This window comes from Phoxinus phoxinus (genome assembly GCF_949152265.1).
Source record: "Phoxinus phoxinus genome assembly, chromosome: 8".
In the NCBI taxonomy this organism is placed as follows: Eukaryota; Metazoa; Chordata; class Actinopteri; order Cypriniformes; family Leuciscidae; genus Phoxinus; species Phoxinus phoxinus.
Genome location: NC_136883.1, coordinates 6,376,685 through 6,395,156, shown reverse-complemented (window position 1 = coordinate 6,395,156; position 18,472 = coordinate 6,376,685).

The following is an 18,472-nucleotide window of genomic DNA, read 5'->3' as shown; positions in this document are numbered from 1 at the left end:
TTGTTTGGTTATATAATTCATGTTGGAACAGAGCACAGTCTGGTAAATCCTGTATAATCAGTGTTCTGTTATACAGTATATCACTTCTTCAATCATTCGCATTTGACCCATGGATTTAATGAGCTAGGCTGTGAAGATTAGACACGATGTCCTGTGGACATTCGGGAACAGTTTTAACTGCAATTGTCTTAATGACCTTATCTCTGCTCATAAGGTTAATGTATAATGTTTTTTAGTATTACCAATAAAAGTTTTGGTTTCACTTTATTTTGATGGTCCCTTTTAACACATTCTGTAGACTATTAGCGTTGCACCTACATGTCAACTAACTCTCAGTAGAGTGTTAGTAGAGTATTAGTAGACTGGTAGGGTTAGAATAAGTAGAATGTCTGTTGGAGGATCATCACAATAAAGAGTTAGCAGATATTAAGCTGACAGTCTACTAATACTCTGAGAGTCAGTTGACATATAATTGCAAATTTACTTATAGTCAACAGAATTTTCAAAAGGAACCATCAAAATAAAGTGTTTTTTTTTCCTGGTTATATATGGACAATATTTTTGGTATAGGTCCTCTTTTAGCTGCCAATGAGCATCAATTCATCTTGGGACTAACAGAGTCTAGTCATGCCCTGCTGAAAAATCAAATTTAAACCACCAAAAGGTGGTTCACTAGCATGGTTTTGTGGGGTTGAGGGTGACTAGGCCAGTTGTCTGTATGCAAGAAGTGTTTTGGGACAATCTATATTTTTGCTTGCATATTTATATTTTTAACACATTAATGATGTAAAGGAAAAAAAAAACAGCATATTCCTAAGCAGTTTGTTCAATAACGGGTTATGGAAATATATCTTGTTAAGAAAGAGCTATTGAAAATGAAAGCTCAAAATTGAAAGTTGGTCATTCAAATTTAACTTGTCTACAAAATTGGAATATCGCATAAAACATTTGCGAATAATGCACGGTTTCCATCCAGTCAGTCGAAAAAGAACAAAATTCTCTTCCTGATAAGCAGGCGATAAATATCACTAAGAAAAATGTAAGTTGATGTAGTAGGAGAAGCCAATAACATATAATACTCCTCAAAGCATGCAGATGAAACGCAATAAACACGGGTCATGTTAACTTGCTTTCGGAGGGAGATGCTTGCTGTTTGGGAACACAGTCATGTAAGACAATTCTGGGAGTAATTATACCCAACCATTTTGATGACAGACTTTCCTTCGGCATTTCAGATGCTGTGCAACGAGATCGGTCAGCTAGTTGGTCCAGTTATGCCTTCCCATCGCAAAGTCACATATCTTTTTTTGATGCGCATCGACAAATTTATTCGGTAAATGTGTTTCTATTGTAGTTAATTGCGCATGTTTTCTTATGGGATAAATAAATTATTCGACTCAGTTGAGTGCATTCGTTTTTTATGCACATTTTTTGCTCATCTGGACTTTTCATGCAGTTTTTTTATGCGATATCCCAAAATCCGCATAAAAATAGGTGGATGGAAATGGAGCTAGTGATAGCATGCACTTTCAACAATTGCTGAAAGATAATTATTTCAACCGCGAAGTGCCCAACTAAATACAATAAAACAATACAAACAGAGTTCAACAACTTTTAACGCATACGCAAGTTTTGTTGTGGTCTTGCTGGAAACATATGTGATGCTGGTGGAGGAACACTTTTTCTGACTCGCTCCTCCAAAAAACTGTGGCTCAAACATATTTAGATCTGGTGACTTTGCAGGCCATGGGAGATGTTCACATTCACTTTCATGTTCATCAAACCATTCACAAGTCTTGCTGTGTGTATTGGTGCATTTTCATGCCAATACATGGCACCCCCTTCAGGGTACAACGTTTGAATCATTAGGTGCACATGGTCCTCCAGAATGGTTCGGTAGTCCTTGGCAGTGCACAGTAACATGCACAGTAGGGAATGGCATGATATTGCAGCCGAAAAATTACTGATCCACCCCAGGCTTCATTCTGGGCACCCAACAGTCCGAGTGTTAAGCTTCTTGGGGGCTTATCCACACCGTAACTCTCACAGATGTGGGAAAGACAGTGAAAGTGGACTCATCAGAGAACAATACGTGTCTCACATTGCCTACAGCTCAAGATTTGCACTGTTGGCACCAACGAAATAGAAATTGGACACTGGCACGAGTGACCAAAGATTTGGCTATAGTAGCCCGGCCATGTGTTGGGCATTTGCAGTTTTGACAGCTTCCTCTTGCGTTAACCGCTACTCCTTTTGGATGTGGTTCGTTCTATGCGGTGGTATGCCAACATTACCCTGGATACCATAGCTTTCTATACCCCTCCTGCTGTCCTGGTAACAGATAAGCTGGTGAGACGCGCACCTAGGACTCGACATTAACACAAGCCAAAAGAGGATGGATTTTAGCTGTGGCGTGTAACGCAGTAACTACTAGCCAGTGTCAGCAGCCTAATAACCGGCTGCCAAATTAACCCTCTAAGCGCCAAAGTCGCAAAATTGCGACAAGACGTCATACTTAATAAAACAGGCTGTAGATCCTAATATGGTGTAATATCTCGTTTGTATTCCCTACCACTAGATGGCAGACATGTAATACTTTGATTCAAGACCAAAATTACGTCATGTTCCTATTCAAAGTATTGGAGAAAACAGCAGAGCAAGTGAGCGCTCGAGTCATTGATGCGGAAGCAGTTCAGTTCAGAGCGTCTGAGTAAATTGTGAGATTTGTGAGAGAAAATCATCAAATGGCTAATAAAAACTTGTATCGTGAGGATGTGTTGCAAATGTTATTCGCCAATTCTGACTCTGAAGGGGAATATTTGCCTTTTGAAAATGACGATCGCGCTTCTCCCGGTAACGTTACATCTTTGCCGCGAAATGGTGCAGCTCTCGCTTCTCCCGGTACATCTTTGCCGCGAAATGGTGCAGCTCGCGCTTCTCCCGGTACATCTTTGCCGCGAAATGGTGCAGCTCGCGCTTCTCCCGGTACATCTTTGCCGCGAAATGGTGCAGCTCGCGCTTCTCCCGGTACATCTTTGCCGCGCAGTGCTGACAATGACAGTAGTCCGAGCTGTGCGCACTCGGCGCGCGAGGAAGATCTGGCCGCGCCCGCGCTGCTCGTAGCAGGAGCAGAGGCGGTGTGACACGGGGCGACTAAACAGGTCTTGTCTACTTGTGTTTGTGTGTCATATGAATAATATATATATATATATATATATATATATATATATATATATATATATATATATATACATATATATATATATATATATATATATATATATATATATATATATATATATATATAATCAGAGTGCCTACTGTATGTAGTAAATGGAAAATCTCTACAGCAAAAGGCCAACCACTAACGTTACCTGCATTCGGTTTGTTTCTACCATTTATTAGTAATGATTTACACAGTTTGTTTACTACTTACTATTTACCTGAGCATTCAGTATTTTGCAATATAGCATACAGAAGGTGAGGGACATTTTGGAGGAAAGAAGTGCTGCGTTTTATCATTTAAACTTGTTGCTTTTCATGAAAATTCTATAATCCAAGATAGCCGCCACCATATGACGTCATAATATGCAAATTAGATGGGAAAATGTAATCCCTACATAAACTTTGGGTCATCCTTAATATTTCTCTAATTTACAGAAAGTCTCTATCTTTTATCACTTTTAAGATATAGCCTTTTCAAATTAAGATGTCAAAATCGAACGTTTTAGGAAAAAAAACTCTGGCGCCTAAAGGGTTAAGAGGTAATATAAAAAATAGCGGTAACACTTTATTATATTCTGCACACTATTAATCATTATTAAACAGTTCATTCATAATTTATGAATATACATTAATAAGCAGTTTATAAATACAGCTATGCTTTATTCTTGATTTAAAAGCATATCTGTGTTTAATAAATGTATTGTCATACTTTATTAATGATCAATTTATCATTTCTAAATGAAGTATAGCATTATTTAGAAACCAGTTATTTGGGAGTTGTCAGTGATTCATAAGATCACTTAGAAATTGTAAGTAAATTCATGTAGTTATAAAGCATTTAGTAGTGGTCAGAGAACTTTTTTTGTGAGCTAATCTAAAGTGAGGACTATTTATGACTTGTAAAGCATGTACAAAGGATATCTAAAGGCTCATTTATCTTCTAAACTGAAAAAAGAAACAAACACAACACAGTGATACAGAAAATAGAAATATTAACAGCCTTTAAATCTTCTTTTGTAAATGTTTTACAAGTTATGAATAGTCCTCACTTTAGATGAGCTCACAAAAATAGTTCATTGACTACCACTAAATGCTTTATAACTACCTGAATTAACCATGAATTACAGTATAGATAGCTTACGTGTTAATAAAGCATTTACTAACACACTAAAGCCTGGTTCACACGGGACGATTTAAAAATTCTCGGACGATATTACAAACCTGAGAGACCCCACACACAGCGATAAAAAAATCACGGGGGTCTAACAGTTTTGGTCATACAGTGTGTGGTGCGCGGCAAAATAAACACATCACACACGAACCGATTTGACTCCCGAGCATTCCCAGGAGAGACGGGAAATCTCGCGAAATCCCTCGAGATCAAACGTGACTTCAGAGTAAACAATCATGGCGGACGAAGAGGATGCAGTGGCGATAGTTTGTAGTTTGTTTTTAACTGACAAAAAACTTTATCAAAAGAAAAGGCGATGGTCAATAAGTGGAGACTTTCTGGTGCTCCATGTCGCCGGCTGTTTTGATTTTGTTTCCCGGTGCTTCCTCGCCGCCTCGTCACCTCGCTTTCTGATTGGCTACACGCCACAGTCCACAGGCTGTGTGCTAGTTTGTCCCCGGGGGACACCACACACGAGGAGAAATCGTGCCAAAAAAATCCAACATGTTGGATATCCCCGATTTGAGATCGGAACGGTCCTGATGTCCTTCCGAGCAGACGAGAGCAGTCTTAACACACCACACACGGCAGGAATATCCGATCAGATTATTGTGTATATTGTGTATATGATCGGAAGGGGTGAATCGGGGCTAAAATCGGCCTAATTATCCTGCCGTCTGAACCAGCCTTAAGTAACTATTTATATGTCTGAATAATAAGATGTATGAATGTACATGTAACTAGTTTATTAATAATTTACTTACACATTCTAAGTGATCTTATGAACCACTGACAACTCCTAAATAACTGGTTTGTAAATAATGCAATACTTCATTTAGAAATGATAAATTGATCATTAATAAAGTATGATAATATAATTATTAAACACATTATAGATATGCTTTTAAATCAAGTATAAAGCATTTATAGCTGTATTTATAAACTGCTTATTAATGTCTAGTAATTTAATATACTGCAGTCAGCAAGACCAAATACATTAACATGCTAAACCTATTTTGATACTTGTCATGATTGAAATATATATATATATATATATATATATATATATATCTTGTCAGTCCTTCTGGTGCTTAGCAATAATTAATAACCTATAAAGCGGTCTCATTATTTCACTGAGAATGTGCAGACAACATTTTTTGAACAGTGTGATGTGAAAATGCAAGTGATCGGTCCAAACCAGTTCTTGTGTCTGACGTTAGTCAGTTACAGAAGTACAGACCTAGAAATGTTTAATTCCACTTTTAATAAATAGTGTTTTTGGACTGTATGGTTTTCAAATCATCTATTTTATCTCGGCAGATCAAGGAAATTTTAATTCCTCATGATACAACCCCTTTTAAAGAGACCACAGACAGTCCTGAATTAATTTGCTAGCTTGAATTAAACGTCTAATATTCTTCATTCCACTTCAAATATCTTTGTTTTTGAAAAAAAAAAAAAATGAATCATCTTGGAATATGTTTACAGACAGATCAGAAGAATAACATCAAAAATGAAATTCCTCATAAATATTATTTCCGTATCATCCCGAAATAGCCATCTCAAATTTGAATGTATATTAGCGAGGGAATAGATCGCAGCGAATCAATCCTCTATCGCTTTTTATCCTCACAGCAGGAATACTTGTGGTCTTTCTACATTATGTTGTACTATATTATTTAATACTGAATATTTAAAATTCCCTGACGGGAAACTAGACCTGAGAGCAAGGCCTGTGACTATAGAGGAGCTGCTTACACATGAAATTATGTTTGGGAGTCTTGAGGAATAGAACTCATTTCCCAAAGCACAGATTCTATCTCACTTATCAGACTTCCAATCAAATATCCCTCCGTATGAACGGAAGGCACTGGGAGCTCCTGACAGACTACTCCTGCAATACCAATCCTGATGCAAACATTCACAGTAACACCGCTATCTTCAGTCCATCTCATAACAAATATTGGTCATTTTACGCCCCAATAATATCTCACAGAAACAAGGCAATATGCCTGGCAAATATCTTTTCTCACACTGCATGGTCTTAATAAAAGGAATCATAAAGGGGTCACATCACGAGGAATCAAATGTCTCTTGATCTTTTAAGGCAAAATATACCCGTGTACTATGAAAACATTCTGTAACTTTTAGAAAGCAAGTCCAAATAGAGCATACTGGAACATGTTCCCTGTAAACGGTCAATTGTTCTGTAACAGAAGAGGAAAGGAAGGCTGCCAGAGGTGTGGAATAAGGCCATGTTCACACTGTCAGTTTTTGAGATTAACAACCACATTTACTTATAGGTGTGTGTCTCGATGTCCCGTTCACACAGAAAATTAAAGTAGCGTCTCGAATTCAGTCTGTATGAATGTTCACTGGAGCCTGTATTCTCTTATCAGTAACCATAGACTGAAAAAAACAGAAAAGTCTTATCACTTTTGACAAAAGATCCAATCCAGACGCGATCCATACGCGAATATTTTCATTCGTAAAATATTCATTAACCGACAACAGCTTTTATGTCTGGTGGAGAGCGGAGCATTCGATTCGTGTGTAGAAAAAGCTGATAAGAAAAGCTCTGGTGGAGAACATCGACTGGATCTAAAACCTAAAGATGATGCATAACTCGTATCATAGCTGTCAGTTACTGAAACCAAACATGAAAACCTGAGCACACGGTACACGTTTGAGCAGCACAGAGCGGCTCTCTCGCACTGTGTGATATGAAGAGTCCTGGAACTTCCGTGTGGGAGTTTGGTCATAGAATGAGGTCATCACTCCTCCCATAAATAACCGAACTGTGTGTGAACATGACCATATTAAAGGGATAGTTCACTTTAAAATGAAAATTCTGTCATCATATACTCATCCTCAAGTTGTTTCAAACCGGTATGAATTTCTTTCTCCTGCTGAACACAAAGGAAGATATTTTGAAGAATGTCAGTAACCAAACAGTTAACTGGTCCCATTGACTTCCATAGTATTTTTTTTTCCTACTATGGAAGTCCATGGGTCCCACTGTTTGGTTACTGACATTCTTCAAAATATCTTTCTTTGTGTTCAGCAGAAGAAAGAAATTCATACAGGTTTGAAACATCTTGAGGATGAGTATATATGATGACAGATTTTTCATTTTAAAGTGAACTATCCCTTTAAGGACTACAGGACTGACAACCATATTATGCTGCTGTGTGAACAATATGTGCAGGATACATAAAAAATAAAATAAAATAAAAAACGGGGAACATGAAGAGCCAGGAACAAAAATACAAGGATCCAGAAGAAACAACTGGCAAAACATAGCAAGGTGCTTATATACACATGGATTGACATGACTAACTAGACACAGGTGCAAATGGTCAGGGAGAAGTGAGGGGAACCAAAAGAACTACAAAATGACTACAAACCAGGAAATTGACCAAATAAAAACTAAACATAAAAGTCCACATGAGAAACATGACATATACGTAATTATACTAGGCTTCAAAAACGTCTACAGCTTTATAACATCAAATGAAGAACATATTTATATGTCGCTTGTATATTGTAATCAGTTTTTATTTTGGGCAGTTTAAGTTGTTTGTTTTTTTTGTCATAGTTTTTTTTTTTTTTTTTGGATGAAAGTTTAAGGATGATAAAATTATGTTTTAAGCTCAAGTTCACTGGTGGATTAACACAGCTGACAACAATTAATAAAGAGAAATATGAAACATACAGCATAACAAAACACAAGAGAGCATGTGCACTCGTAGAGATAGAGCAATGCCAAAGTGAACAAGGGAGGGACAACAGAAAAAATAAGCATTAGACAGACTAAACCACCGACCGTAACCGCATCCTGTGATGTTAATGAAAGCACATCAGTTTACTGTGTTCATTCACTGTTCAGTCTCAGCTCGGATCAGGTCCTGACATTATTGACTTATGATTACTGCATCCCCATATGCGTTATAGATTTGTCTTCTTCAAAAAGTATTTTTAGCGCATTTTCTTATTTCTTTCGCCATGTTTCTGCCAGCAGCATGTTTTATTTGAAATTGTGTATTTATAGTAGGTAAATGACAATTGTGAATAAACAATATAATAGCGTTGTGATGGGCTTGCAAGTTGGCTGTCATAGGGTTCTTGTGAGTTTAATGGGGACATTAAATTTGACATTTAATGTAATATTCAACAATAATATTGATCTGCCTGCATTGACACTATTATACAAGAACTGAACTGAGCTGGACGATAACATGACGGTTTACTCCAGAGCATATATATATATATTAATATAAAAATAATTTCCCTGTTATCTCTGTAAAGCTGCTTTGAAACAATCTGTATTGTAAAAAGCGCTATATAAATAAATGTGACTTGACTCGTGTTGCAACATTAAAGGGTTTGCTTTAACTAAACCAGTGAGAGAAACACTATGTTAAAGAGCAGCAAAGGTATAAAGTTCCCTATTACAGCCACGTAAGATAACTCCACATCTTCTTTCCTTATGTACATGTCAAAATGAGTTCTCATGAGAAACATCACAGCATTTCTCACAGCAAGGGGTGAGAACACACAAGGCTGGAATATATGGTGATGGTCGCTTGTGAAGCTTAATACTTTGAAATAGCGCGATCAGAACCAGCAACAGCAGAAAATAATAATTATTTCTCTCTCTCTCTCTCTCTCTCTCTCTCTCTCTCCACAGGGAACGGAATTTTGAGGAAGTTGACAAGTTCTACTTTGACAGGAAGGGTCACAAAGAACAGAGGTACTTTTGACAAGCGTACCAAAGTTGGGGCAATGAACCAAGAGAGTCAATTAAAAACTAAGTGGACCCCATTTGATAATTACTTTGGAGCGCTACTTTCCAGATGCTCAAGGTGACTAAATAATTCTTTGTGAAGGAGTTAATAATACTCAAAGCAGCAAGGCAAAGGAAACTCATTTGAGGGTGACGGAACAAAGCAAAGTAATTGCTCAAAGGCCGGCCATGTATTAGGATGGCAAACGAGCTGTATATTTCCACTGGGCTTTGTTTTGACTGCTGACCATCTATGGGCCGAGCTACTTTAGAAGCAAGAAATGCTTTTTCAGTGTTCAGACATACTATTATATGGAAAGCCTCTTTCTGTGTTCTGTTACCCCCAATTGATCAAAAGTATATGTGAATCCCGCATTAAATATAATAATGATTATAGGAACATGCTTATACTTGATTATTCATTTTATAAGAATGATGTAAGCACTCAAAATGATATATGTAGATATATTGAAGAGACAAGGGATTCTGACATGCACCCTTCAGTTCGGAGACAATACCACTGGCCAATATGTATTCTCTCTTTCTGCCTCCCTTATTTTATTTATTTATTTATTCAGTTTTCAAATTAATGTGCTTTACTGACATGGCAAATATGTGTTTGTATTGCCAACGCAGTAAAACTGGATTTTCTGATGAAATTGTGGGTGGTGTTTGCTTGTGCAAAATTTGCTGCCACAATCTTGGAGGTGGAATGGCACTTTCCCAGTGTTTGCAAAGATGTTCCAAGTGGGTTTAATCATATTGCTAGGGTGCATAGGGCAGTTGCTAGGGTGTTGTGAATGGTATTTAGTTTTTAATTTTTAGGCCGTTGCTTGGAGCCTTGAATCAAACTAAGTAATAATATGTGTTACCTCTTTTATAAGGGTTTATTTTTCTTCCATTTTATTTCAATTCTAATTGCTTGGAAAAGTAATTTTACAATTGTTCTCAACAATCCACAATAGTTTAAGACACAATCCATGTCTACAGCAATCTATGTGGGCAAAAAAAAAAAAAAAAAAAATATATATATATATATATATATATATATATAAAATAGAGGTTTCCAGGAATGAAAAAAGTTCAATCAATTCAATGAAAAAAAAATAATCAATTACTGTAATAAAATAAATGAATACAATGTAATACATTATAATGGACATAATATAATGATTATACGTTTTTTATGCTGTTATCTCTGTAATATGTAATAATACAATTTTATTTATTTATACATTTTTAAAAATCATTACTCAATTACCACAAATTGAAAATATATATTTTTTGGTAATTATTTAGGGGAAATGTGTTGGTACCATGACTAAAATAATAATAGTAAAAACAGTGTAAGTAAAACTACAGATTAACATTAATCCATGTCCATATTACGCTGTGAGACAAGAAAAATAAATAAGTACATAATCAGGGACTTTTAAAAAGTAAAAAAAAAGTAATTTCCCGGCATGAAAAAAAAAAATCATATGAATCATAAAAATCAAAATAAATGATTACAATTTAAAAATATATAGTGAATAGTACATGTTCTCTAGTTATGCTGTTGTCTCTGTACTAGCTTTCGTAAGATTGAGTGTGTGTGTGTGTGTGTGTGTGTGTGTGTGTGTGTGTGTGTGTGTGTGTGTGTGTGTGTGTGTGTGTGTGTGTGTGTGTGTGTGTGTGTGTGTGTGTGTGTGTGTGTGTGTGTGTGTGTGTGTGTGTGTGTGTGTGTGTGTGTGTGTGTGTGTGTGTGTGTGTTTGTGCAGTTTTCACAAAATTATTTTACTTCACAATAATCACAAATACCTTGAAGAGTCATGGAATTCATTAGTCAAAATGCTGTAGGTACCGTGACAAAATAAAACAAATACTGTAGAGTACAAGTAAAAATGAACAATCATCAAATGTAACAACAAAAAATATATATAATAAGCTGTGAACATTTAAATTAACCAAATATTATGATGCAAAAATAAAATGTTGGTATAAACCGAAATATATACAAGACATACAGGGAGGATAAATGTATCAAGATAATGTCCAGTGTGGCCGTTGTAATGTAAGTGTTAACGCACAGATCACTTCTCCCCTCATCAGGAGCCATTTCAACGTGTTCATTTGACGCATAGTGCCGATGGTCCTCGAATCATACCTGGAATCGATAACCTTCCCTACTTGTTATTTTCATCAGACTGGATCCATGTGTCTCGATTCCCCGGACTACTAATACAGCAGTTCATGTTGATCACACAGACGCCCCTCCTCCTCCTCCTCCTCCTCCTCCTCCTCCTCCTCCTCAGGAATGAAGTAATTAGCAGACTCATTGTACAGTCACGCTCTGATGCTCTCTTTCCCCATCTGTGTAATACACAGAAAGGCCTTTATTACTGATGCAAACTGACACAATTTCACACTCTCTTATCAGCAGGTTTGCAGAGCCCAGTCTCAGGTGTGTCCCCGCGCAGCCATGGGAGCCAGAACAGATTAAGGGTCATCATAACAGACAACAGAATGTTTACCAATCAGCCTGATATCACATCGGTCAGAAACACCGTCTGGCACAAAGGCAGGGGGTAACCGTGGCTTTGGTCTGGGGCAAGATTGGAAGGTAATACATGTCGCTTGTGTTTCAATATGTCTGTTTATCCGATAAACAAAATCCACGCCACATGCATTGCGAAACAGGGGAGGCTGCATTTTGAATATTGATCAGTCCTTTTGGGAAATAGACTGTGATAATTAGTTAGGAACCTTCTGATTTTTCAGGTTTTGTCAAAAACAGACCTCAGTTGTCAACAAACATCTCATTATAGCTTTGAACATCTGGTGTCTGAATAGTGCGTTTATGGAGGTGTAAATGCAAAAAAACAGTTAATGGTTTTTTAAAGGAAAGCTTGGTATTTGCCTGTGAAGAAACTTTCTGGTTTGTTGCTAAGGTGTTTTCAGTGGTGGTTAGCATGTTACTAAGTGGTTTCCAAGGTGATCTGAGTGGTTGTTGCCATGTTGCTTGGTGGTTGCCAAGGTGTTAAGTGAATGTAAATAGATAAGAAAGAATTTGGATGTGCATCAATATATTGGATCCGTTCGTTAGGTCTTAAAGACAAATGAAGAGTCAGTAATAAAATAAGAACAAATACACTAATTACAAGCATAGATAAATACAATACAATAAAGTTTCAAATAAACTAAGATCTTCTGGTGCAGACATGTAATAAATGTAAAATAACACTATAGTGTTCACTGTATAAATTAAATATAGATAAAGCTTTTGTTGTTTGATTTAACATTGCCACAGACAGCAGCAGGTAAAGGATGCTGTCACTTTAAAGTGTAAATGGTTGTTAGCAATGGTTGCTTACCAGAAATGTTGCCATGTTTTCTTTGTTCATGCCAACAGAAATGGATTAGAACATAATTCACTGTACTTACTTTTTTTAATGAGCATGCATGATAAATAAAACAAATAATAAAGTGATGTTTTTTTTTTTTTATTGTTTTTTTTTTATAAATACCAGTGACATTTCAATGTGCATCCATGTAATCATGTCACGGAAAATTGGGGAATAAGGGGAGTGGAACTAAATGAAAAAAGTGCAGAGAGATTCAGTTCCAATGTCAGTTAAAAAAAAAAAAAAAAAAAAAATGTGTGCAGTATGAGCAAAGCCTTCGGGTAAGTGGTTTTGAAAACCTCTCTTTAATTTGTCTTTCTCATTATTTCTCTTGCCTTAGTCACAGTAAGCAATGCTTTTGTCTGCTTTATTTCTAGAGGGGAAAAAATATATAAAAATACATTTCCTCTTGAGTTCCACGTATATCCACGCATCATATTAGATGGTGGCAACGAGTTGATTCAAACCAGTGTATAATGATAAAATGATGGATATGTTTCTTTTTCTAGAGGGTGAATTTAAAACTATGCAAATTAAACTATGCAAATCATTTCCTTCTGCATATTTTACCCTTATCTCGTTTAGCAAACACAGCTAATAATCTCGCAGCATAAATAACAATTGGTCCTGCGAGGAAGGTTAAACAGAGGGGCTTAACCCTCTGCCATTAACAGCTCACAATCAGAGATATGAAATATTAGCTGAGGAGCTATTACATTGACATTACAACACATCACATCACGTTTATGCATTTGTATTTTATCCAAAGCAACGTACAATGGATTTAAGATATATACAGTGTATATGTATATTAGTTCCTGCATTCCTTGGGAATCAAACCCATGGCCTTGCGGTTGCTAGCACTATGCTCCAATGCAGGGATAGTCATTATGTTGGTCTTGGAAAAGATTCGCTTCACTGTTGGATAGGAAACCCAGCTAATGTTCCCTTTAATGTGTCCTATTATGCTTTTCCACTTTTTCAACTTTAGTTAGTGTGAATGTAGCTGTTTGAGCATAACAAAGATCTGCAAGGTTACAAAGCTCAAAGTCCACTCCAAAGGGAGATATTTTATTTAGCATAATTCACTTTCCAAGAACTACAACGCAATTTTTCCAAATTGAATGAAGTAATAATGGACAGAATTTAAATAATCTCCGCCCACGGAATACGCAAAAAAGGAAACGAGGCATTAGACAAGACAGTGTTGTTGCTATGTCAAAGACACACATTTTTTTTTCCCCACACAGTTCCAAAACTCATTTGATTGACCTTCCTAAGTGTGACAAATTTAGAGTGGTAACAATTTATTTTAAACACTGTTCCTGAACATTAAAACCCAAACATTTATCTGTGCGTTGCACATTTTATGGAGAATAGCTAGTTTTCTTTTGCTTTAAGGTCTCGCTTTAGAAAGATGGTTTACCGCTCTTTAGGAAAATTAACCATGATTTTTTTTATCTATTACTATTTGTATTACCTTAGTTTTCCAACAAATATCACGATTAAATCTATAATGTATATGAAATTTACAAAAAACACACCACTCTGAAACGTCCTGTGAAATCCGTGCTTGCAAAGTCTGTGCATGAAATCTGTTGCACGATACTTTTGTTCGTAAACATTGTCAGGGTCTGAATCGTGCTTGATTTGGTTTGAAATTGACGCCATCCTTAATATTTGTGACCCTGGACAACAAAACCAGTCACATGGGTCAATTTTTGGAAAATGATGTATGATTTTTTAGGATAGGACAATATTTGGCAGAGATAAAACTATTTAAAAATCTGGAATCTGAGGTTGCAAAAAAATCGAAACATTGAGAAAATCGCCTTTTAAAGTTGTCCATTTATGTTCACAAAATAAATGTTTTATATTTTTACGGTAGGAAATTTACAAAATATCTTCATGGAACATGATCTTTACTTAATATCCTAATGATTTTTGGCATAAAAGAAAAATCAATCATTTTGACCCATACAATGTATTGTTGACTATTGCCACAAATATACTGTGCGACTTGTGACTGGTTTTGCATTCCAGGGTCACATTTAGACTAGAGCAGAACTCGCAGCTATGGACATTTCCCGAACACGCACTAAGCGCTAGCAATCACAACACACTGGGCTAGCTAACCAATCACAGCACATTTCGTATTTCGGAAGGAAAGACTTCATCGAAATCAGCATGTTAGAGCCAGACTGAGGAGAAAGGTACTGTAATGTAAAATATGTGAAAAATTTAGTTTTTTCACATATTATGTGAAATATATTGTGAGCCAGCGTCCTTTTGTCCTTACCAGTGCCCGATTTTGTAAACACGATATATTGGTTCACGAGCTCGTGAGCTGACTGAGATGCATCCTAATGGTGCGTTCACACCGGACGCGAATAGCGCGTCAGGCGCGAGTCATTTCAATGTTAAGTCAATGCAAAGACGCGTTACGCGCGTGTAACGCGTCTTTGCATTGACTTAACATTGAAATCACTCGCGCCTGACGCGCTATTCGCGTCCGGTGTGTGGGTGCAGTAAAGGTGATGATTCACGGGGCAACTTTTTGAGCAAAGTTGCTAGGCAATGTTGCCGTCAATGGGCATCCAGGTGAGACACAGGGCCCACGACCCATCTAACATTCCCAGATAGAAATTTGTTTCCCCATTCTCAATGGGAAAGTGCCCAAGCAACATCATGCAGGACAGCGGCACTCCAGGACTGACGTTGCCAATCCCTGCTCTGATATACACCCCTGTAGCTTTAACATTAGGGGCCCTATTTTGCACTTTGTACACCGACGCATGTATCATTCCTATTTTGCACCTGCGCACATCGGACTTTTCCCTCCAGAGACAAACGTCGGTAAATTAGGGAATGAACTTGCGCTCCCGGGGGCAGTTCAGCGTAAAGAGGAGCCATGTTCCGGCGCAAACGTTACATTTCCAATCCATTTTTATTTGTATAGCACATTTAAAAAAACCAAGGTTTACAAAGTGCTGAACAAGGGATAACACATAAAAGCACATACAACACATAAGTCAACATACAATCACACAGTTCTCATGCTGGGGTAAAAGCCAGGGATTACAAGTGAGTTTTAAGGCGAGATTTAAATGATTCGAGGGTTGGGGCCAATTTGACCTGTGGAGGAAACTCATTCCATAGTTTAGGGGCTGCAGCTGAAAAAGCGCGGTCACCCCAGGTTTTTAACCTGGTTTTTGGAGCGACCAGCTGCAGTTTATTAATAGACCTAAGTGACCCTGAAGGGGTGTAAACTTGTACGAGGTCTGAGATGTAGCGAGGAGCCAAACCCTTTAGTGATTTAAAAACAAACAATAAGATCTTAATGTATTCTAAAATGGATCGGGAGCCAATGTAGCGAGGCCAGAACTGGTGTTATGTGTTCATGCTTGCGAGTTTATGTATGGTGTATGTATGGTGTTATGTATGGTGGTGTTATGTATTAGCAGGCGTGCGGCTGAGTTTTGTATTAGCTGTAAGCGTGAAAGAGAGGCTTTTTACACCAATATAAAGTGCATTACAGTAGTCTAAACGAGTTGAAATAAAAGCATGAATCACATGCTCAAAGTGCTTAAGAGATAAGACAGGCAAACATACCCTGGTGCTATTTTGCAGTTTGAGAAAACAATTCCGCCACTGACCAGGAAAAACCTTGTCTAAAGACAGTGTCGCGTTGCGCGTTAGCCATATGCTATTTTAAGGGCGCATGCTTGGCCATTATGTAGCGTGTGAACAACGTGCATAGACTTTGATTCTCTAATCTAAACAGACGCAGCAGTTTTCATTTTTGCAAATCATACATTATTACAAGGAAAAATATTAACACACGAGGGAAATCATTGTTGTGTCCATGAAGCTGTGACAAAAATAGGCATAAATCTAGATCACATTTACCCAAATTATTATACGCCTGTTTAATCGAAGCTAATTTGGCTGGGTTTCCCTGACGAAAACGTCGGTCTCCTCGGCTGTGAATCGCTACTGGCGTGCGCTGGCAAATTCTCCGTTATAATAGCAATCCGCCAGGGAACAAGCGCACCTGCTCTTAAAGGGAATGTGAGAGGACGCTCTGATTGGTTTGTCACGTTACGCACAAATAAGGAAGCTACTTCAGACCATCGCATTTTAGATTTGCGTCGGGCGCAAGAGTCATTTATCCCGCCGGTATAATAGCAACAGCGCCCGGGATCCGCCCACAAAGTTACTTGCGTTTCGCGTTTGATACTTGCGTTTCAGATCGTTAAAATAGGGCCCTATAGGACATCTTCTGAATTAGGCCAGCACATATCCACCTAGCAACTCCATAGCAACCACACAGAACAGAACTGCAATACCCTGGCAACCACCCACAGCAAGCATGATGTTGGCAAGTATTGCAAAGAGAATATTCACCCCTTTTTTTTCAGAAAAAGTAAATCTTCCTATCAGTGTAATATATGCGATGGACTGGAATTGAAATGTGGAAGGTCTCAACAGACCTGATGAGCTGTAGGGCCCAAGAGTAACTGATGATTTATTGCACAGGTGTCGCCACATTTGCTCAGGAAACAGAAGATAGATGGCTATAAATTCTGCATAATGCTTTAGCCACATACAGAATTTCACCTGCAAAATTTATCAATCTCACATTCTCAGTTTACAGAGTTATTGTGTTACTCTGTAAAGACACCTTCATTTTAGAATTTTACTTGTCTGACGGTTTGCTACTTTCTTTTCTGAGTAGCAATATTAAATTCATCATATTCACAGATCAAAGATTTTGATCCAGGTACGTAATTTAATTTCAGTAGCTGACATTTCAATCCTCTTGGAGCCAGTTCAGCAATTTTTTTGGTTTGGATTTAAAGGATTAATTAGAAGGGGGGGGGGAAAGGAAAGAAGATAAATCCCTGTCTTCAACTTCTTCATTAGGTGAGGGAGTGAGATTATCCAGAAAACTATCCTGGTTAGTGTGCTGTGAGTGATCACAGCTGGCCATACATGTTCTGCATTTTAAAAACAAATAAGATAAAATATTAATTAAATTAGATAGATAAATAAATATATAAAATAAAATTACATTGATTAAGCAATTCATTATTATTAATAATAATCTGTCTGCAGACTTTTAGATATATCTACTGGTTCTCTCACACCTAAACTTTATTCATTTATTAAATAAATTAACTATGCAAATTGTAATTTATAAAGGCAAGAAAAGTATCACAATGACTATGGAAATGAAGAGCTAAATGTAATACTTTCTCAGTAATTAATTGACAGGTAGTTTATATGATGAACACATGAAATTAATTTTGAAATACTTGTAAGCATGTTTTTTCTAAATATATTTCCATAAATGCGATTTCAAACCACATATGAATGTAGCTCAAAACGAATTTGTAAAATTCACATTTGATGTTCACACATGGATTCCAATCGGATGCACAAATATTGGATTTGGACTGACAGTATGAACGAGGCTTACGGGACAGATTTGTTTGTTTTTTTGTGCAGTACATACTGAAATGCTTTGTTTATTTTACTCTTTTATTATGTTTGTTTATTTCACACATTATGTTGAATATTCATATTGTAAAAAAAAAAAAAAGATTTTAATGGCGACCGTCATATATATATATATATATATATATATAAGTTTAATATAAAAGTTTAAATCTGTGATGTCATGCTGTTGTAAATTAGGGAATGAACATGCGCTCGCGAGGGCGGTTCAGCGAAAAGAGGCGTGTTCCGGCGCCAACGTTCCCTGGTGCTATTTTGCCGTTTCAGAAAACAATTCCGCGTTGCGTCTTAGTCATATGTTATTTTAAGGGCGCATGCTTGGCCATTATCTAGCGTGTGAACAACGAACTACCCAAACTATTATACGCCTGTTTAACCGAAGCTAAT